Raw genomic sequence first — 23,075 nt, forward strand, 5'->3', positions numbered from 1 at the left:
TTTCGGCGCACAGGCTAAAAATGAGCTCAGAGACGAAATTATAAAGTAAAAAATTCTAAAATTGCGTGTTACGTAATCAACTAGATACATGTTAACCTAAAAAACGTGTTTGATGTCGATTATCAAGTTTGAAACGAAATTCAAGAGCAAATATTTTATACTTGCCAAAGAAAATCGAAGTTGGCTCATCTTGCTTAAAATCTGTTTTATTGATGTTCCTTTCCCATTAAAATTGAAGAAAAAAAAAAGATAATTTTTATTGGATCAATGATCATTAATCGTTTGCTGAAATTGAACTTAATTATTTGTTGAAAAGAAAAGTCAAAAATTCTGAAAAGAAATTCTATTCAAAAATCTAACAAAAATTTCAAGAAAAATAGAAAGCAAATTTTGAATTTTATTAAAAAAATATCAATGAATATCAAAAATATTCAAAAATTACAAAATTGAAAAGGAAAAGAAGAAACTAAAAATAATTGATAAATCGTAAAAGAAGAAGAAAAACTGAATTTGTAAATTATGGATTATTACTAAATCAATCTGTTGTTGTAAGAGGAAAAATAATCATAATTAAAATACAAAAATAGCTAAGCAAAACTAAATTAATTCAAACATGAAAATTGAGTTATAAAATATTAACGAAGGAAAACAATTGAAGTAAATTAAAAAATAAGTGTTGGTTAGGTTATTTCTCCTCGAATACTTACCATCTAATTGTGATTATATATTTTTACAAACTTTATATACTTACATTAGAATTACCTTATTAATTTACCACAACCTTATATACTCACCTATACATTACTTTTTATGATATTTTTTTTACAATTTTACATTTTTCTGCTCGAATATATATGAAATGTGAATTGATTTAAATCTGAAACACAATGTGTTGATTTCTTTCTAAAAGGTTCGGGAATGTAGCTACTGTGAGAGAAGTTCTGTGAGCTACTGTAAGGGAGATGCTTTGTAACAGTAGGGCACAAAAGTTTCTCACAGGATGGTCGCATGGGATCATGAAGAGGGAGGGAGCCCAGCAAACCAATTACATCTGGTTTGCAAAGTCAATTCGTGTATATAACCAAATTCCAACAAAGTTGTGTTATTCTTTTCTAGAATGTCCGTCCGTCCGTTTTATTTTAAATTTCAAATTCAGATTTGTATAACCGTCCATTGTTCAACGTTTTATAAAAATAATGTTTCCACCTGGCACTTAAATTTTTAAATGAATGGATAGAGCGGAAGAACCCCCCATTTCCGGCGAGCTACAGCCGCAGCAAAACGCCAAGAGCGCCACCGCTTATTCACAAAACCTGTCCATTACATTTTGGCGCCCAGCAACGTGGGTCAATCTTTTTGTCTTGGTTTCGGATATTTTGAATGCGATTCATTTTTACATGTTTGTCTGTTGTCCCGTATTCAAAGTATTCGAAAACATCACATTTTGATACCCAACGTAAAATGCAGATATGTTTCGACTTTCAAACTATGGAATCATCAAAAACAATCTGGCTAAATTCCAAGGTTTGAATTATCCATAAAAACATGTAAGTCCCGGAAAGCAATTGCGGTTTGTTATGCCTGAGTTGCGACATGTCTCTTTGGATTTTTCACACTTTGGAGAATCAATTCACATTTGGTTCTGAATGGAAAGAGCGTAAGTCATTATCCGAAGGATCAATAGATTCGTGTTAATTTGCGACGACTCTTCCTATTCAGTAGCCAATTGTGATTTGATTCAATATGTGTATGTGTTAGTTTTGTGGTTTGTGATAAAATTCTAGAAAAGAAATACAATCTAAACTCATAAAAGAAATACAATTTCGAAGCTATTTACATTTAATTTTATAACAAAAACGAGTTGAGAGTTTGGTTGGGTATTGGAAAATTTTATTACATTGAATAAATATTTACAAAATAAAAGAAAAAGAATAAATTAAACAATGAAAATAAAATAAATAAATAAAATCAGATATATAAATAAATAACTAGATAATCAAATTAAAAGAAATAAATAATTAATATTAATAATAATAATAAATAAATAACAAATTATTATAAATAATATGAATAAAATTTAAATAACAAATTACAAATAAAACAAAAATTAAAGGTATAGATAAAAAGGAGATGAATTAGCAAAAATCAATAATATAAAAATGGAAAAAACAATCTTAATGAATAACATTTCAGAAGAAAATAATAATACAAATAGAAATCAAATAAAAATTAATAAAATTTAAATAAACATTATATAAACATTTTAATAAATTTAAATTAAATACAAATAAATATCAAATTGAAGCAAACAAAAATTATAAGAATACATTAAATAATTATATATAAATAAATGAAATTCTAATGAAGCATAAACAAATGAATAAATATAACAGAGAAAATTTTATGACATTAAATATTTTCAAAATAAAAACAAAATAAATTAAATAATAAATAAACGTAATAAAATAAAAAGAAATGAATATTTAAATAAATAAAATATTAAACAAAAAAAAAAAGAATAAAACAAAAAAGAAATAAATGAATGAAAACGAAATAAATCAAACGAAAATCAGTAGGATGAAAAATTACGATTTTTACTAAATAAAATTTCAAAACTTCCATAAATTAATTTAGTAAATAAATATATATTAACAAAAATAAAAAAAAAAACAAAAATCTAAAGCAAATATAAATCTTAAACAACCTAAATATATAAAGAATTGTATAAGTACTAAAATTTAATTTTTTAAAAATAAAAAAAGAGAAAAATGTAAAGTTACTTTTTAATAAATTTGATGTAAATAAATAAAGAAATACATAAGTAAAATTAAATAAATTAGAAAAAATGGTCAAAGTACATAAATAAAATAATAAATAAATATTAAACAAATCAAATTTAATTCAAGAAATAAAATATGTATATAAAATATCTGCGAATTGATAATTTTTATCTCCAGACTTCTCCAGCAGGCAGCTACAGAAAGTGCCGAACTAATTCGATTGTATAATTTTCTGAAAAGGGAAAAAATTGAAATTTATTAGAAAATTCTTAAATTGATTTTTGAAAATTGTTTGTTTGTTTGTTTTATATTAAATCATTTGAATTTTCAGAAGTAAACGGAAATCGAGAATATTTGATAATAACCTTTTGCAATCTGTACTGATAGTTGGATTAATATTCAGACAGATTTGAAGCAATTATCTAAGAGCCAGTAATAGTTTTCCTTTATTAAAATTTTGAATTTTCAGTTTTTATCAATTTCGTTTTTTTTTTTTAACCATGGAATTAAGGTCCAATTCCAGGAATGCTGCTATGGCTAGCAATACAACTTCCACAGTAACTGCAACTACCAATACTACTACAACTACCAATACTACTGCAAACACTAATACAACTACCACTACAACGACTTTAACTACGAGTATTACGACTCCAGCCATAGCAGAACAACCTGATATGACACTGGGTCCTCGCACTCATTCATCCGTTGGGGATGGCACTATTCCTTCACCCGATTATAGCAGTATTACAGCCATAGGGATAAGGAATGAATTTCAGGTGCGAAGGGCTAACGAGGAGAGTAATAATCCGCCTAGGAATGATGATAATATTTCGATAAGGGACTATATTACGGCGTCAGTAGGTGCGAATCAAGCTAGGACAATGAGGGAAATAAATGAGGATCTACGGAGAATCATACCCGAGATTGTTAGGGAAACTATTAGGTCAGAGAGGGCATTATCATCTACAGGAGAAGTAAATCCCGATCCTATTCAACCTAGTAATTCCAAAAGGTCTCGTAATTCAACATCGAATACTCCTGGATTTAATTTCTCTACTGCCCAGGAACAGCCGATAACAAATTCGGTGGGACATCGACAAAATTATCGTGCGAATCGGAATGCACCACAACGACAAAGACGCAATTTTCCACGACAGCCAGTTGGGAATCAATTTCCAACGGCAAATGGCCAAGATAATGATTTTTATCAAAACGGACGTTTTTATCAACAGCCACAGCAAAATTTTGCTTCTGCAACCGCTTTCAATGTTGCTCCACCGAGTCATTTAGACCTGGAAAAGTGGGGAATACATTTTGATGCTACTAATAAATCTGTGAGCGTTGAAGACTTTATATTTAGAGTTGAGACTCTTCGGGAGGACACAAATTATCCGTGGCCAAGTTTACTTAAAGGATTCCAGCGTTTGTTATCTGGAAGCGCTTACGAATGGTTTTGGAATTTTCGTCGACAAAATCCAAATTGCACATGGGATGATTTGAAATGCAATTTGAAAAGAAAATTCCAACGTTTCGAGAGTGACTTCGAGATACAACGAAGAATAATGGAAAGGAGACAACATTATGGTGAAAGTGCTGACACTTTCTTAAATGAAATTGTATCTCTAACTAATCAAATGAGAGTTTCTATTCCCGAGAATGAACTCGTCAAGATGGTGAAAGACAATCTCAAAGACGGTTTATCGCAGCTCATATTTCCCATGTATATCATGGATATGAATCATCTTCTTGATGAATGCTGACGGGCTGAAAGAAATCTTTCGAAACGGAATTTGAGTAGGCAAATGAATCCACAGCAACACCGCAGAGTAAATGAGTTGGAATATTCGACTGATTACTTCTACGATGCACCACAGCCACAACAACGAGAAGGTATGACACAGGATTTTCAGTTGGAGGCTTTGAAAATGAACTCTCCTCCAAATAAACCTATTGTATGCTGGAACTGCAAGCGTCCAGGGCATACGTTTATAGATTGCGACTCGAACGAACGTTCACTATTTTGTTACAGATGTGGGTTCGAGAACGTAATCTCACCTAATTGTCCTCGTTGTACGGGAAACAACACAAAGAGCATGATGAGGACGGGGCCATCATGCTCAAATGTGAATCAGCCCCAATAAGTGACCACGACTGCAATATCAAATTGCATGTCAAAGAGTTTGTCCCTGGCGACAACTCTACAAAAACTGAATTTACCACAAATACCAGCGCTGAGGTAGCAAACGAAGTAGGCTGCAGACAAATACTTAATACTAGCAATAATAACACCAATTCTAATCGTATTACAAAATTTAAGACATTGGTTCCTTATGAGGAAAGGTTGGCCAATTATAATAAAATACGGGATGAAATTTTTAAGGATTTTGATCAAGGACCTTCGAAGCGGATAACGAAGGCAAGAAATAGATACACTGATAGGAAGACTGAACGAAAAGTACTCGCCATTTCATGTTTGTCAAATGAGAATGACATTAGACCTTATTTGGATGTTGTAATCAACGACATTCCAATGAAAGGACTAATGGATAGTGGTGCAACTGTTTCCTGTCTAGGAAAAGATTGTCTTAAAAATGTCGAAGACATGAAATGTGAAATTTTTGATTTCAAATCATTCATACATACAGCAGACGGACGAGTGAAAAGAATAATAGGCAAAATAAGAACCAAAATAAAATGCAATAATCAAACGCATACAATGACATTTTATTTGGTTCCGTCTTTGTCTCAGTAGTTAATGCTAGGATGTGATTTTTGGGAAAAATTTGGTATTTCGATATCATTTCAAAAACCAACCATCAATGAGCTGTCAGTTCATGAAAATGAAGAACCCAAAATACATGACCTTAGTTATGAGCAGGCGATTAAACTCGAGAATGCCAAATTGGAATTTCGATGTTTCAGCAAATATGGTCTAGGAAAACTAATTTGGAGACCCACATTATTGACACAGGTGATTCTGAGCCAAGGAAAATGCGGTATTTTCCAATCTCACCTGCTGTCCAAAAATTAACCTATGCTGAGATTGACAGGATGATAGCCCTTGACGTTATTGAGCCAGCTACAAGCGCTGCTTGGAATAACAGGGTTACCCTTGTTATAAAACCCAATAAGAATCGACTTTGTTTAGACGCAAGGGAACTAAACAAAGTGACTAAAAAGGACGCTTATCCCCTGCCGAATATCGACGGCTTGCTAAGTAGACTCGGTGATACTTACTTCATCTCTGCAATCGATTTAAAGGATGCCTTTTGGCAGATTCCTTTAGAGGAATCTAGCCGGTCGAAGACAGCATTCACAGTCCAAGGGAGACCTCATTATCAATTTAAGGTAATGCCCTTTGGACTGTGCAATGCTGCCCAACGCATGTGCAGATTGATGGATAAGGCCATCCCATCAGATCTGAAGGATCGAGTTTTTGTATATCTCGATGACCTGCTTGTAGTTTCGCCGAATTTTGAATCACATATAGAAATGTTGACAATTGTGGGCAAACGTTTGTCTTCAGCTGGTGTAACAATTAATTTACAGAAATCTAAGTTCTGCTACAAAGAACTCAGGTATCTGGGTTATATTGTAGGTGATGGCAAGCTGAAGACAGACCCAAGTAAAGTGGAAGCAATTTCCAAAATTAATCCTCCACGGACACCGAGGGATGTTCGGAAATTTCTAGGAACAGTTGGTTGGTACCGGCGGTTTATTCCGGATTTTTCAACTTTATCTGCCCCAATTACCGACACTTTGAGAAAGTCGACAAAATTTGTTTTTACTCCTGATGCAATTGCATCATTTGAAAAATTGAAAGAAAGATTGGTCTCAAGTCCAGTACTTATTAGTCCTGACTTTGACAAACCATTTTTCGTCCAATGTGACGCCTCTGATGTTGGGGTTGGCGCGTTGCTATTTCAAAGGGACAATGATGGAGAAGAGCACCCAATAGATTACATTTCGAAAAAGCTAAACCCTGCACAAAAGAATTATTTCACTACGGAAAAGGAATGCCTTGCAGTGGTTTTAGCAATAGAAAAGTTCCGCCAATATATTGAATTGATGGACTTCACAGCCATCACAGACCATTCCAGTCTGCGATGGCTGATGAAGCAGCAAGACCTTAATGGAAGACTTGCACGTTGGAGTCTTAAGCTGCAAGGATATCAATTCAATATTGAACATCGCAAAGGGTCGAAGAATGTGGAACCTGATATGCTCTCACGTCTGGATATGGAAGAGCTGAGCCTTGGAACCAATATGGTTATTGATTTCAACTCACCAGAATTCCATAGCCCAGATTACGAGACATTGAAGGACACAGTAACTCAGAATAGGGACAGATTGCCTGATTTGAAAGTAGAGGATGACATCGTGTTAAAAAGGACGAGGTTCAATAGAGGTACTGTTGATGACGAAGACGAATGTTGGAGAATATGGCTACCAACAAACCTCATTGATGGCGTCGTCAAAAATTCTCACGAACATAATACTTGTCATGGAGGAATTGGAAAAACAATTCACAACATAAGGTAATACTTTTATTGGCCTACATTAGCCACCGATGTACGTAAATTTTTTTTGAATTGTCAAAGTTGCAAAGAAACTAAGCACAGCAAGCAAATTCGAAGACCTACTATGGGACAAGAGGTCAAGACTGAACGTCCTTTTCAAAAAGTGTATGTTGACTTCTTGGGTCCATATCCAAGAACTCGAAGTGGCAACACACACATTTTCATTGTTTTGGACCATCGTACAAAATTTGTTCTTTTGAAGGCTATGCCTAAGGCTACTACTCATGCTGTGAATAAATTTCTTTCAGCTGAGGTAATTCATAAGTTCGGAGTTCCTGAAACATTGCATTCCGATAATGGAAAGCAATTCACCAGTGAAGCATTCAAGGAACTCATGAACTTGTATGGGATTCATCACATGAGAACTGCAATACACTCACCGCAGTCAAATGCAAGCGAAAGGGTGAATCAGTCGATCCTGAGTAGCATAAGAACTTTTTTGAATGATAATCAGAACAAATGGGATGAAAATTTATCCCAGATAGAGTGCTCATTACGCTCTTCTGTCCATTCATCAACTGGTGAAACGCCCTACTTTGCCCTAATTTTAAGAAAGTTAGGAGCAGTGTCTGATCGCCATCACATTTCTATTTTACCCAAATCTTCAAGGATGCAAATGATTCACAAGAAGATTTCTGATAAGATGCATGAGGCATACAATAGAAATGTGAAAAGTTACAACAAGAGGGCCAAGGAGATAAGTTTCAAAGCTGGTCAAGAAGTTTTTAGAAAGAACTTCATACAGAGAAACTTTGCAAAAGGCATTAACTCCAAATTATGCAAACAATGGCTGAAATGCAGAATACGAAGACCCATCGGCAAGAACCTGTACGAGGTGGAAAACATAAAGGGTCAATTAATTGGGACGATTCATGCTCAACATTTGAAATTTTAATGTGACAGTAATCATCAACAATTTGTTGGGTTAGAGAAAAATTTTTGCACGATCACGAAAATCCTGCACAAAGAATATTAACAAAATATTTCCGATTAAAAGTTAAATGAAGCTGTTTTTTTTATTAATTGATACAATTAATTTTTTTTAACCAAATATGAAAGCCTAAGGACCGTTTTCCCAATGTCGTGTTATTATTTATCGTGTGGATAAAACAGTTGATCACATACAGAAATTTTACTAACCGATGGTCTATCCTCCGGATGGAGGATGAGAAACTGGCCATAAGTCTGTTAAGGAAAGTGATGAACATTTTTGTTTCAAATTAAAGATGTATTTCTAACAATCAGTTGTTAGTCCAAGTAAAAACTCTAAGCCAAGAAAATTATTGAAAATATTTGACTGTTTAAGTTAGAATAAAGATTAATTGGGATTAATAGAGTTCATTAGAATTTGTATACTACTATTTTGGTACATCCCTGCCAGAGTAGAAATGTCATAATTTGAATACTAATTTATCTTGTCAAAAGCCCCGCCTTCCGCCATCTTGGTTGAGAGCATCTCTCACTTTTACTTGTTATCGATAAGCCAATTGGTGCGGTTGCAAATTTATCCATATCGTTGGAAATTATAGGTAATATTGTTTACCATTTTGTATTTATTTAAAATCATCAATAAAGCCTCCTGCTTTTATTATATATTGAAAATACTAAACTATCGTGTTTATTTGTCTTTATATTTTTCATATTTTTCGCAATCGGCGAACATTTTGATCCATTCGTACCGGATAATTGGACTTCGGAGTGGAAGAATTGGTTTAACCGGTGTTTTTCTTGGTTTTTGTTTTAGACACAGTCCACCTGACCTGGTCATCAATTTCACCTTAAACTCAAACCAATCAGTTCATCATCCTCAACATCTATTTCATCGTTTTATAAGGTAAGTGCAGTGCATTTTCCCTTATAAAGTGAGTTCGCGGTCGGTGCAGCAACAAATATAGTGGTCGTCCGTCCATTTAAAGAAAAAAAGGGTTGTTTTACAACGCTACGCGATCGGTTTTTATTATAAATATTCCTAAAAGTGGTGTACAAGTTTAGTGATATCAGTGAATATTAGTGTTTTTTGATTTAAAGTGGTTTATTTGCCTTTATTTGCGTGAAAATATCAGTTCTCATTGTTTTTAAGTAAATTTTCATTTGCCGACGACAAAACGCATTCAAGTTTTTTGTTTTTGTATTTCCATTTTGACGTCTGTGCAAATAATTTCGGAGAGAAATAACTTAAAGTACATCTTTTCACCACTTTCGTACACTAATATTCACTATACACATATATCACTCTCTTTGTTTCGTATATTCACCACTTTTTCGCGTTTTCTGTGCTGAAATTTCATTTATTAATTATTGTTTCGTTCATTTGCATACATTTGAGAACATACAAAAGCTTTTATTTTGTTTTGTTCTCACCAGTGTTGCGCTCTTAGTCGATTGCTATAGTATAGTGACTAATCGGGCACATCTCGTACTATCGTGTTATCGGATATCGATCATCATTTGAATTCTTCTTGGCCGTTGCTTCTTGGCTATATTGTAATTTCGTATTTGGTTACATTCTTCAATTTGGTAGTTGAACGTAAAGTTAGAATGTCCCTTTGATCGCTTTATTCGCGTTTCGGACGCTCTTATTAAATTCCACGCCCATTTTAATGTCATGAAAGATGAGGAGTTAGACGTCTATAGCCTCGAGATTCGAAGTGAGGAATTGGGGAAGTTGTGGACAAAGGTTCAGGATTGCTTTGAGGAATCCGTGGCTAGTTTACAGGGTGCCGGAACAACGCAAACGAGTGATATTGAATAGGTGGACGGGAAATATGACGCGTCCCATCAGGCTTATATGAATTGTTTGTCCGCGATAAATCGAAAATTGGGCCAGTTTCGTCGGTCACGTAGATCATCGATCACTTCGTCTGCGTCTTCGGCCGATGCAGCATCGAGACGGAGTATCGGGTCTCATAAATCGAATCAAGGATCCGAAGCGATTTTGGCTAATAACGCGACTTCTTCGATACCGACTGATCGGGATGGGCAGTCGCTGCCTAATGGCAACGCCGGGTTTAGGGGTGAAGTGGCCGTTAGTGGCCCTCCACTTTGTGATATGGTTCACAATTTGGCGTTGCCACCGTGCGATACGGATGTATTTGAGGGCAATTTTCTAGACTGGCCTACATTCCTGGATTTGTTTCAAGCAGTTTATGTTAACAATTCAAGATTAACGGACGTCGAGCGTTTGTGTCATCTTGTGCGGAAGACCAGTGGCGAAGCTAGGGAAATTGTCTCGAAGTTTCCGCTGACACATCGAAGTTTTGCCCTCGCGTGGAAGGCCCTCGTCGATGCATACGACAATAAGCGGGTTCTAGTTCACAATCAGCTCAAGTCTCTCTTTGCAATTTCGGCAGTACCGGTAGAGACGAGTGCGGGTTTGAAATCGATCCAACGTGGAATCAATGGCTGTCTTTCGGCGTTGAATACGTACGGTTTCAACCGATAATTGTGACCAGATACTCGTTTTTCTTTGCCTTCAACGTTTGCCGCGGCTTACACAGGCTCTTTGGGAGCAGAGTGTTAGGGACAAATCAGCCCTTTCGTCGTGGGCGGATTTAGACGCTTTTTTGTCCGAAAGGGTTCGTACGTTGATGTGTTTGCATGATTTGCGGGAAGACACGTCTTCGAAGCGTTCTCAGGAAAAGAAGGTAAAAGCGCATTTAACCAATGCGTCTTCTTCTAAATCGTCGCGTGCTTCATCGGAATCTAAGTGCGTTATTTGTCCTAAACATAATCATAGACTTTCGGCTTGCGTTAAATTTTGTAAACTCTCAGTATCGGAACGTTACATAGTGGTAAAACGTAACCGGTTGTGTTTGAATTGCTTAACGATTGATGGATAAGGCCATCCCATCAGATCTGAAGGATCGAGTTTTTGTATATCTCGATGACCTGCTTGTAGTTTCGCCGAATTTTGAATCACATATAGAAATGTTGACAATTGTGGGCAAACGTTTGTCTTCAGCTGGTGTAACAATTAATTTACAGAAATCTAAGTTCTGCTACAAAGAACTCAGGTATCTGGGTTATATTGTAGGTGATGGCAAGCTGAAGACAGACCCAAGTAAAGTGGAAGCAATTTCCAAAATTAATCCTCCACGGACACCGAGGGATGTTCGGAAATTTCTAGGAACAGTTGGTTGGTACCGGCGGTTTATTCCGGATTTTTCAACTTTATCTGCCCCAATTACCGACACTTTGAGAAAGTCGACAAAATTTGTTTTTACTCCTGATGCAATTGCATCATTTGAAAAATTGAAAGAAAGATTGGTCTCAAGTCCAGTACTTATTAGTCCTGACTTTGACAAACCATTTTTCGTCCAATGTGACGCCTCTGATGTTGGGGTTGGCGCGTTGCTATTTCAAAGGGACAATGATGGAGAAGAGCACCCAATAGATTACATTTCGAAAAAGCTAAACCCTGCACAAAAGAATTATTTCACTACGGAAAAGGAATGCCTTGCAGTGGTTTTAGCAATAGAAAAGTTCCGCCAATATATTGAATTGATGGACTTCACAGCCATCACAGACCATTCCAGTCTGCGATGGCTGATGAAGCAGCAAGACCTTAATGGAAGACTTGCACGTTGGAGTCTTAAGCTGCAAGGATATCAATTCAATATTGAACATCGCAAAGGGTCGAAGAATGTGGAACCTGATATGCTCTCACGTCTGGATATGGAAGAGCTGAGCCTTGGAACCAATATGGTTATTGATTTCAACTCACCAGAATTCCATAGCCCAGATTACGAGACATTGAAGGACACAGTAACTCAGAATAGGGACAGATTGCCTGATTTGAAAGTAGAGGATGACATCGTGTTAAAAAGGACGAGGTTCAATAGAGGTACTGTTGATGACGAAGACGAATGTTGGAGAATATGGCTACCAACAAACCTCATTGATGGCGTCGTCAAAAATTCTCACGAACATAATACTTGTCATGGAGGAATTGGAAAAACAATTCACAACATAAGGTAATACTTTTATTGGCCTACATTAGCCACCGATGTACGTAAATTTTTTTTGAATTGTCAAAGTTGCAAAGAAACTAAGCACAGCAAGCAAATTCGAAGACCTACTATGGGACAAGAGGTCAAGACTGAACGTCCTTTTCAAAAAGTGTATGTTGACTTCTTGGGTCCATATCCAAGAACTCGAAGTGGCAACACACACATTTTCATTGTTTTGGACCATCGTACAAAATTTGTTCTTTTGAAGGCTATGCCTAAGGCTACTACTCATGCTGTGAATAAATTTCTTTCAGCTGAGGTAATTCATAAGTTCGGAGTTCCTGAAACATTGCATTCCGATAATGGAAAGCAATTCACCAGTGAAGCATTCAAGGAACTCATGAACTTGTATGGGATTCATCACATGAGAACTGCAATACACTCACCGCAGTCAAATGCAAGCGAAAGGGTGAATCAGTCGATCCTGAGTAGCATAAGAACTTTTTTGAATGATAATCAGAACAAATGGGATGAAAATTTATCCCAGATAGAGTGCTCATTACGCTCTTCTGTCCATTCATCAACTGGTGAAACGCCCTACTTTGCCCTAATTTTAAGAAAGTTAGGAGCAGTGTCTGATCGCCATCACATTTCTATTTTACCCAAATCTTCAAGGATGCAAATGATTCACAAGAAGATTTCTGATAAGATGCATGAGGCATACAATAGAAATGTGAAAAGTTACAACAAGAGGGCCAAGGAGATAAGTTTCAAAGCTGGTCAAGAAGTTTTTAGAAAGAACTTCATACAGAGAAACTTTGCAAAAGGCATTAACTCCAAATTATGCAAACAATGGCTGAAATGCAGAATACGAAGACCCATCGGCAAGAACCTGTACGAGGTGGAAAACATAAAGGGTCAATTAATTGGGACGATTCATGCTCAACATTTGAAATTTTAATGTGACAGTAATCATCAACAATTTGTTGGGTTAGAGAAAAATTTTTGCACGATCACGAAAATCCTGCACAAAGAATATTAACAAAATATTTCCGATTAAAAGTTAAATGAAGCTGTTTTTTTATTAATTGATACAATTAATTTTTTTTAACCAAATATGAAAGCCTAAGGACCGTTTTCCCAATGTCGTGTTATTATTTATCGTGTGGATAAAACAGTTGATCACATACAGAAATTTTACTAACCGATGGTCTATCCTCCGGATGGAGGATGAGAAACTGGCCATAAGTCTGTTAAGGAAAGTGATGAACATTTTTGTTTCAAATTAAAGATGTATTTCTAACAATCAGTTGTTAGTCCAAGTAAAAACTCTAAGCCAAGAAAATTATTGAAAATATTTGACTGTTTAAGTTAGAATAAAGATTAATTGGGATTAATAGAGTTCATTAGAATTTGTATACTACTATTTTGGTACATCCCTGCCAGAGTAGAAATGTCATAATTTGAATACTAATTTATCTTGTCAAAAGCCCCGCCTTCCGCCATCTTGGTTGAGAGCATCTCTCACTTTTACTTGTTATCGATAAGCCAATTGGTGCGGTTGCAAATTTATCCATATCGTTGGAAATTATAGGTAATATTGTTTACCATTTTGTATTTATTTAAAATCATCAATAAAGCCTCCTGCTTTTATTATATATTGAAAATACTAAACTATCGTGTTTATTTGTCTTTATATTTTTCATATTTTTCGCAATCGGCGAACATTTTGATCCATTCGTACCGGATAATTGGACTTCGGAGTGGAAGAATTGGTTTAACCGGTGTTTTTCTTGGTTTTTGTTTTAGACACAGTCCACCTGACCTGGTCATCAATTTCACCTTAAACTCAAACCAATCAGTTCATCATCCTCAACATCTATTTCATCGTTTTATAAGGTAAGTGCAGTGCATTTTCCCTTATAAAGTGAGTTCGCGGTCGGTGCAGCAACAAATATAGTGGTCGTCCGTCCATTTAAAGAAAAAAAGGGTTGTTTTACAACGCTACGCGATCGGTTTTTATTATAAATATTCCTAAAAGTGGTGTACAAGTTTAGTGATATCAGTGAATATTAGTGTTTTTTGATTTAAAGTGGTTTATTTGCCTTTATTTGCGTGAAAATATCAGTTCTCATTGTTTTTAAGTAAATTTTCATTTGCCGACGACAAAACGCATTCAAGTTTTTTGTTTTTGTATTTCCATTTTGACGTCTGTGCAAATAATTTCGGAGAGAAATAACTTAAAGTACATCTTTTCACCACTTTCGTACACTAATATTCACTATACACATATATCACTCTCTTTGTTTCGTATATTCACCACTTTTTCGCGTTTTCTGTGCTGAAATTTCATTTATTAATTATTGTTTCGTTCATTTGCATACATTTGAGAACATACAAAAGCTTTTATTTTGTTTTGTTCTCACCAGTGTTGCGCTCTTAGTCGATTGCTATAGTATAGTGACTAATCGGGCACATCTCGTACTATCGTGTTATCGGATATCGATCATCATTTGAATTCTTCTTGGCCGTTGCTTCTTGGCTATATTGTAATTTCGTATTTGGTTACATTCTTCAATTTGGTAGTTGAACGTAAAGTTAGAATGTCCCTTTGATCGCTTTATTCGCGTTTCGGACGCTCTTATTAAATTCCACGCCCATTTTAATGTCATGAAAGATGAGGAGTTAGACGTCTATAGCCTCGAGATTCGAAGTGAGGAATTGGGGAAGTTGTGGACAAAGGTTCAGGATTGCTTTGAGGAATCCGTGGCTAGTTTACAGGGTGCCGGAACAACGCAAACGAGTGATATTGAATAGGTGGACGGGAAATATGACGCGTCCCATCAGGCTTATATGAATTGTTTGTCCGCGATAAATCGAAAATTGGGCCAGTTTCGTCGGTCACGTAGATCATCGATCACTTCGTCTGCGTCTTCGGCCGATGCAGCATCGAGACGGAGTATCGGGTCTCATAAATCGAATCAAGGATCCGAAGCGATTTTGGCTAATAACGCGACTTCTTCGATACCGACTGATCGGGATGGGCAGTCGCTGCCTAATGGCAACGCCGGGTTTAGGGGTGAAGTGGCCGTTAGTGGCCCTCCACTTTGTGATATGGTTCACAATTTGGCGTTGCCACCGTGCGATACGGATGTATTTGAGGGCAATTTTCTAGACTGGCCTACATTCCTGGATTTGTTTCAAGCAGTTTATGTTAACAATTCAAGATTAACGGACGTCGAGCGTTTGTGTCATCTTGTGCGGAAGACCAGTGGCGAAGCTAGGGAAATTGTCTCGAAGTTTCCGCTGACACATCGAAGTTTTGCCCTCGCGTGGAAGGCCCTCGTCGATGCATACGACAATAAGCGGGTTCTAGTTCACAATCAGCTCAAGTCTCTCTTTGCAATTTCGGCAGTACCGGTAGAGACGAGTGCGGGTTTGAAATCGATCCAACGTGGAATCAATGGCTGTCTTTCGGCGTTGAATACGTACGGTTTCAACCGATAATTGTGACCAGATACTCGTTTTTCTTTGCCTTCAACGTTTGCCGCGGCTTACACAGGCTCTTTGGGAGCAGAGTGTTAGGGACAAATCAGCCCTTTCGTCGTGGGCGGATTTAGACGCTTTTTTGTCCGAAAGGGTTCGTACGTTGATGTGTTTGCATGATTTGCGGGAAGACACGTCTTCGAAGCGTTCTCAGGAAAAGAAGGTAAAAGCGCATTTAACCAATGCGTCTTCTTCTAAATCGTCGCGTGCTTCATCGGAATCTAAGTGCGTTATTTGTCCTAAACATAATCATAGACTTTCGGCTTGCGTTAAATTTTGTAAACTCTCAGTATCGGAACGTTACATAGTGGTAAAACGTAACCGGTTGTGTTTGAATTGCTTAACGATTGATGGATAAGGCCATCCCATCAGATCTGAAGGATCGAGTTTTTGTATATCTCGATGACCTGCTTGTAGTTTCGCCGAATTTTGAATCACATATAGAAATGTTGACAATTGTGGGCAAACGTTTGTCTTCAGCTGGTGTAACAATTAATTTACAGAAATCTAAGTTCTGCTACAAAGAACTCAGGTATCTGGGTTATATTGTAGGTGATGGCAAGCTGAAGACAGACCCAAGTAAAGTGGAAGCAATTTCCAAAATTAATCCTCCACGGACACCGAGGGATGTTCGGAAATTTCTAGGAACAGTTGGTTGGTACCGGCGGTTTATTCCGGATTTTTCAACTTTATCTGCCCCAATTACCGACACTTTGAGAAAGTCGACAAAATTTGTTTTTACTCCTGATGCAATTGCATCATTTGAAAAATTGAAAGAAAGATTGGTCTCAAGTCCAGTACTTATTAGTCCTGACTTTGACAAACCATTTTTCGTCCAATGTGACGCCTCTGATGTTGGGGTTGGCGCGTTGCTATTTCAAAGGGACAATGATGGAGAAGAGCACCCAATAGATTACATTTCGAAAAAGCTAAACCCTGCACAAAAGAATTATTTCACTACGGAAAAGGAATGCCTTGCAGTGGTTTTAGCAATAGAAAAGTTCCGCCAATATATTGAATTGATGGACTTCACAGCCATCACAGACCATTCCAGTCTGCGATGGCTGATGAAGCAGCAAGACCTTAATGGAAGACTTGCACGTTGGAGTCTTAAGCTGCAAGGATATCAATTCAATATTGAACATCGCAAAGGGTCGAAGAATGTGGAACCTGATATGCTCTCACGTCTGGATATGGAAGAGCTGAGCCTTGGAACCAATATGGTTATTGATTTCAACTCACCAGAATTCCATAGCCCAGATTACGAGACATTGAAGGACACAGTAACTCAGAATAGGGACAGATTGCCTGATTTGAAAGTAGAGGATGACATCGTGTTAAAAAGGACGAGGTTCAATAGAGGTACTGTTGATGACGAAGACGAATGTTGGAGAATATGGCTACCAACAAACCTCATTGATGGCGTCGTCAAAAATTCTCACGAACATAATACTTGTCATGGAGGAATTGGAAAAACAATTCACAACATAAGGTAATACTTTTATTGGCCTACATTAGCCACCGATGTACGTAAATTTTTTTTGAATTGTCAAAGTTGCAAAGAAACTAAGCACAGCAAGCAAATTCGAAGACCTACTATGGGACAAGAGGTCAAGACTGAACGTCCTTTTCAAAAAGTGTATGTTGACTTCTTGGGTCCATATCCAAGAACTCGAAGTGGCAACACACACATTTTCATTGTTTTGGACCATCGTACAAAATTTGTTCTTTTGAAGGCTATGCCTAAGGCTACTACTCATGCTGTGAATAAATTTCTTTCAGCTGAGGTAATTCATAAGTTCGGAGTTCCTGAAACATTGCATTCCGATAATGGAAAGCAATTCACCAGTGAAGCATTCAAGGAACTCATGAACTTGTATGGGATTCATCACATGAGAACTGCAATACACTCACCGCAGTCAAATGCAAGCGAAAGGGTGAATCAGTCGATCCTGAGTAGCATAAGAACTTTTTTGAATGATAATCAGAACAAATGGGATGAAAATTTATCCCAGATAGAGTGCTCATTACGCTCTTCTGTCCATTCATCAACTGGTGAAACGCCCTACTTTGCCCTAATTTTAAGAAAGTTAGGAGCAGTGTCTGATCGCCATCACATTTCTATTTTACCCAAATCTTCAAGGATGCAAATGATTCACAAGAAGATTTCTGATAAGATGCATGAGGCATACAATAGAAATGTGAAAAGTTACAACAAGAGGGCCAAGGAGATAAGTTTCAAAGCTGGTCAAGAAGTTTTTAGAAAGAACTTCATACAGAGAAACTTTGCAAAAGGCATTAACTCCAAATTATGCAAACAATGGCTGAAATGCAGAATACGAAGACCCATCGGCAAGAACCTGTACGAGGTGGAAAACATAAAGGGTCAATTAATTGGGACGATTCATGCTCAACATTTGAAATTTTAATGTGACAGTAATCATCAACAATTTGTTGGGTTAGAGAAAAATTTTTGCACGATCACGAAAATCCTGCACAAAGAATATTAACAAAATATTTCCGATTAAAAGTTAAATGAAGCTGTTTTTTTATTAATTGATACAATTAATTTTTTTTAACCAAATATGAAAGCCTAAGGACCGTTTTCCCAATGTCGTGTTATTATTTATCGTGTGGATAAAACAGTTGATCACATACAGAAATTTTACTAACCGATGGTCTATCCTCCGGATGGAGGATGAGAAACTGGCCATAAGTCTGTTAAGGAAAGTGATGAACATTTTTGTTTCAAATTAAAGATGTATTTCTAACAATCAGTTGTTAGTCCAAGTAAAAACTCTAAGCCAAGAAAATTATTGAAAATATTTGACTGTTTAAGTTAGAATAAAGATTAATTGGGATTAATAGAGTTCATTAGAATTTGTATACTACTATTTTGGTACATCCCTGCCAGAGTAGAAATGTCATAATTTGAATACTAATTTATCTTGTCAAAAGCCCCGCCTTCCGCCATCTTGGTTGAGAGCATCTCTCACTTTTACTTGTTATCGATAAGCCAATTGGTGCGGTTGCAAATTTATCCATATCGTTGGAAATTATAGGTAATATTGTTTACCATTTTGTATTTATTTAAAATCATCAATAAAGCCTCCTGCTTTTATTATATATTGAAAATACTAAACTATCGTGTTTATTTGTCTTTATATTTTTCATATTTTTCGCAATCGGCGAACATTTTGATCCATTCGTACCGGATAATTGGACTTCGGAGTGGAAGAATTGGTTTAACCGGTGTTTTTCTTGGTTTTTGTTTTAGACACAGTCCACCTGACCTGGTCATCAATTTCACCTTAAACTCAAACCAATCAGTTCATCATCCTCAACATCTATTTCATCGTTTTATAAGGTAAGTGCAGTGCATTTTCCCTTATAAAGTGAGTTCGCGGTCGGTGCAGCAACAAATATAGTGGTCGTCCGTCCATTTAAAGAAAAAAAGGGTTGTTTTACAACGCTACGCGATCGGTTTTTATTATAAATATTCCTAAAAGTGGTGTACAAGTTTAGTGATATCAGTGAATATTAGTGTTTTTTGATTTAAAGTGGTTTATTTGCCTTTATTTGCGTGAAAATATCAGTTCTCATTGTTTTTAAGTAAATTTTCATTTGCCGACGACAAAACGCATTCAAGTTTTTTGTTTTTGTATTTCCATTTTGACGTCTGTGCAAATAATTTCGGAGAGAAATAACTTAAAGTACATCTTTTCACCACTTTCGTACACTAATATTCACTATACACATATATCACTCTCTTTGTTTCGTATATTCACCACTTTTTCGCGTTTTCTGTGCTGAAATTTCATTTATTAATTATTGTTTCGTTCATTTGCATACATTTGAGAACATACAAAAGCTTTTATTTTGTTTTGTTCTCACCAGTGTTGCGCTCTTAGTCGATTGCTATAGTATAGTGACTAATCGGGCACATCTCGTACTATCGTGTTATCGGATATCGATCATCATTTGAATTCTTCTTGGCCGTTGCTTCTTGGCTATATTGTAATTTCGTATTTGGTTACATTCTTCAATTTGGTAGTTGAACGTAAAGTTAGAATGTCCCTTTGATCGCTTTATTCGCGTTTCGGACGCTCTTATTAAATTCCACGCCCATTTTAATGTCATGAAAGATGAGGAGTTAGACGTCTATAGCCTCGAGATTCGAAGTGAGGAATTGGGGAAGTTGTGGACAAAGGTTCAGGATTGCTTTGAGGAATCCGTGGCTAGTTTACAGGGTGCCGGAACAACGCAAACGAGTGATATTGAATAGGTGGACGGGAAATATGACGCGTCCCATCAGGCTTATATGAATTGTTTGTCCGCGATAAATCGAAAATTGGGCCAGTTTCGTCGGTCACGTAGATCATCGATCACTTCGTCTGCGTCTTCGGCCGATGCAGCATCGAGACGGAGTATCGGGTCTCATAAATCGAATCAAGGATCCGAAGCGATTTTGGCTAATAACGCGACTTCTTCGATACCGACTGATCGGGATGGGCAGTCGCTGCCTAATGGCAACGCCGGGTTTAGGGGTGAAGTGGCCGTTAGTGGCCCTCCACTTTGTGATATGGTTCACAATTTGGCGTTGCCACCGTGCGATACGGATGTATTTGAGGGCAATTTTCTAGACTGGCCTACATTCCTGGATTTGTTTCAAGCAGTTTATGTTAACAATTCAAGATTAACGGACGTCGAGCGTTTGTGTCATCTTGTGCGGAAGACCAGTGGCGAAGCTAGGGAAATTGTCTCGAAGTTTCCGCTGACACATCGAAGTTTTGCCCTCGCGTGGAAGGCCCTCGTCGATGCATACGACAATAAGCGGGTTCTAGTTCACAATCAGCTCAAGTCTCTCTTTGCAATTTCGGCAGTATCGGTAGAGACGAGTGCGGGTTTGAAATCGATCCAACGTGGAATCAATGGCTGTCTTTCGGCGTTGAATACGTACGAAGTTTCAACCGATAATTGTGACCAGATACTCGTTTTTCTTTGCCTTCAACGTTTGCCGCGGCTTACACAGGCTCTTTGGGAGCAGAGTGTTAGGGACAAATCAGCCCTTTCGTCGTGGGCGGATTTAGACGCTTTTTTGTCCGAAAGGGTTCGTACGTTGATGTGTTTGCATGATTTGCGGGAAGACACGTCTTCGAAGCGTTCTCAGGAAAAGAAGGTAAAAGCGCATTTAACCAATGCGTCTTCTTCTAAATCGTCGCGTGCTTCATCGGAATCTAAGTGCGTTATTTGTCCTAAACATAATCATAGACTTTCGGCTTGCGTTAAATTTTGTAAACTCTCAGTATCGGAACGTTACATAGTGGTAAAACGTAACCGGTTGTGTTTGAATTGCTTAACGAAAGGTCATGAGATGAAGGATGGTCCAAGACAATATTCGTGTGCGAAATGTAACTCGAGACATCATTCGCTATTGCATCGTGATTCTACGCCGTCTAATAGCGCGACTTCGGCGACGGGTTCGACCAACACATTGTCGAGTTCAGCGGCTAGTTTTCAACCGAGAACTACGCCTTCGGTTGATCTGCCGCAACCGTCTACCTCGTCGGCGTGCCTACCTCGCCAGGAATTCATACGACGCAAAATAGGGCCGCGCTTTTGGTACTGCGATGATTAATATCATGCACGATGGGGTTTCATATCCGGCACGTGCTTTAATTGACCCCGCTTCAGAATCTTCGTTTCTGACGGAACGATTTCGAAATCGGGTAAAACTACCGGTTCACGCAGCTAATGTTACAATTTCGGGGGTAAATAGCGCAATTTCGGCCAAATCGAGTAAAATGTGTAATTTGAAAATCGGATCTCCACTCAACGCGTCGGTTTTGTTGGAAACTATGGCTATAGTGCTCCAATCTATATCCGGGAATTTACCTTCCTTTGCGGTGTCGCAGGAAGTGTTGTCTCAGATTCCGGATATTCGCTTAGCTGATCCGAATCTTTTCGTGTCGAGACCGGTCGATATTCTACTAGGCGCTGACTTGTACCCAAAAATATTATTAGAAGGTTGCCGGCAGATTGCGGCTCAATCATTGATAGCACAGAACAGTGTTTTCGGCTGGCTAGTAACGGGTCCGATTTCTACATCGCAAATTCAAACGTTTACTACGACTATAGCGGTTGATGAAGATAAAAGTTTAGATAGGACGCTGTTGCGATTTTGGGAGTTGGAAGAAACACCACGTAAAGGGGTTTTGTCCTCCTCCGATAAGTTCTGTGAGGAAAATTATGTTCGGACAACGCGCAGAGATTCGGAAGGTAGATATATAGTTACACTTACGCTAAAGGAAGAGTTCGGTCCTCGTGGATATTTGGGTGAGCCCCGAACAACTGTTTTGAAGCAATTTTATCGTAATGAATCGTCATTATTGAAAAGGCCAGACGTGAAATCAGTTTATGATACTGTTGTTAAAGAGTATTTGTATTTAGATCACATGAGGCCAGTATCCGCCATTTCTTCAAGTGATACACTCTCGTGTTATCTTCCACATCATCCGGTCATTAACCTCGAGAAGAAGACTTCCAAACTTCGCGTCGTGTTTAATGCGTCTAATAAAACGTCCAACGGGAATAGTCTTAACGATATTCTTCACGTAGGTCCCACTTTGCAGCAGGACATAGTCCTTCTTATTGTGCGTTGGCGACTATTTAAATACGTGTTCAACTGCGATATTACACAAATGTATAGGCAGATACGAGTGGACTCTTCTCATGCTCCGTTGCAGAGAATTGTTTTTAGGGATTCTCCGACAAGGACAGTCCAGGACTATGAACTACAAACGGTGACCTTCGGTGTAAACTGTGCACCATATCTCGCGATACGGACACTGTTACAGCTAGCTGAAGATCCTGAGGAGGAGATTCCGCTTCGGATTCGTTACACACCGTGCAGTTCGGCCGAGCTTCACGTATTTTCAGGTGCCTCGGTTAAGGCATACGCGGGGGTAGTATATATTCGAGTTTTGGCCCCAAATGGCGAGATTGTCGTTAATTTGCTATCGTGCAAGACGAAAGTTGCTCCGTTGAAATCGGTTTCTTTGCCTCGTTTGGAGCTTTGCGGCGCTGTTTTAGCGTCCGAACTCGCAAAAACGGTCGTTCGGGAGGTCGATATTGATTTTCGTCGAATTTATTGTTGGACGGATTCGACTATAGTTCTGGCCTGGTTAAAAAAGACTCCTTCGACTTGGACAACATTT

General features: G+C 37.5%; 1 long non-coding RNA gene across 2 annotated transcripts in view; it reads right to left on the bottom strand.

Annotated features, from left to right (window-relative positions):
- Positions 1-2,751: 2,751 nt before the first annotated feature.
- Positions 2,752-23,075, bottom strand: part of LOC142230110 (uncharacterized) — a 36,436-nt gene continuing 16,112 nt past the window's right edge. For both annotated transcript variants that reach the window (XR_012720579.1, XR_012720578.1), the window contains exon 5: positions 2,752-3,012. This is a non-coding gene — a long non-coding RNA (uncharacterized LOC142230110). The remainder of the gene's footprint in view (positions 3,013-23,075) is intronic.

Source organism: Haematobia irritans, chromosome 3 (genome assembly GCF_050003625.1).
Source record: "Haematobia irritans isolate KBUSLIRL chromosome 3, ASM5000362v1, whole genome shotgun sequence".
NCBI classification, from domain to species: domain Eukaryota; kingdom Metazoa; phylum Arthropoda; class Insecta; order Diptera; family Muscidae; genus Haematobia; species Haematobia irritans.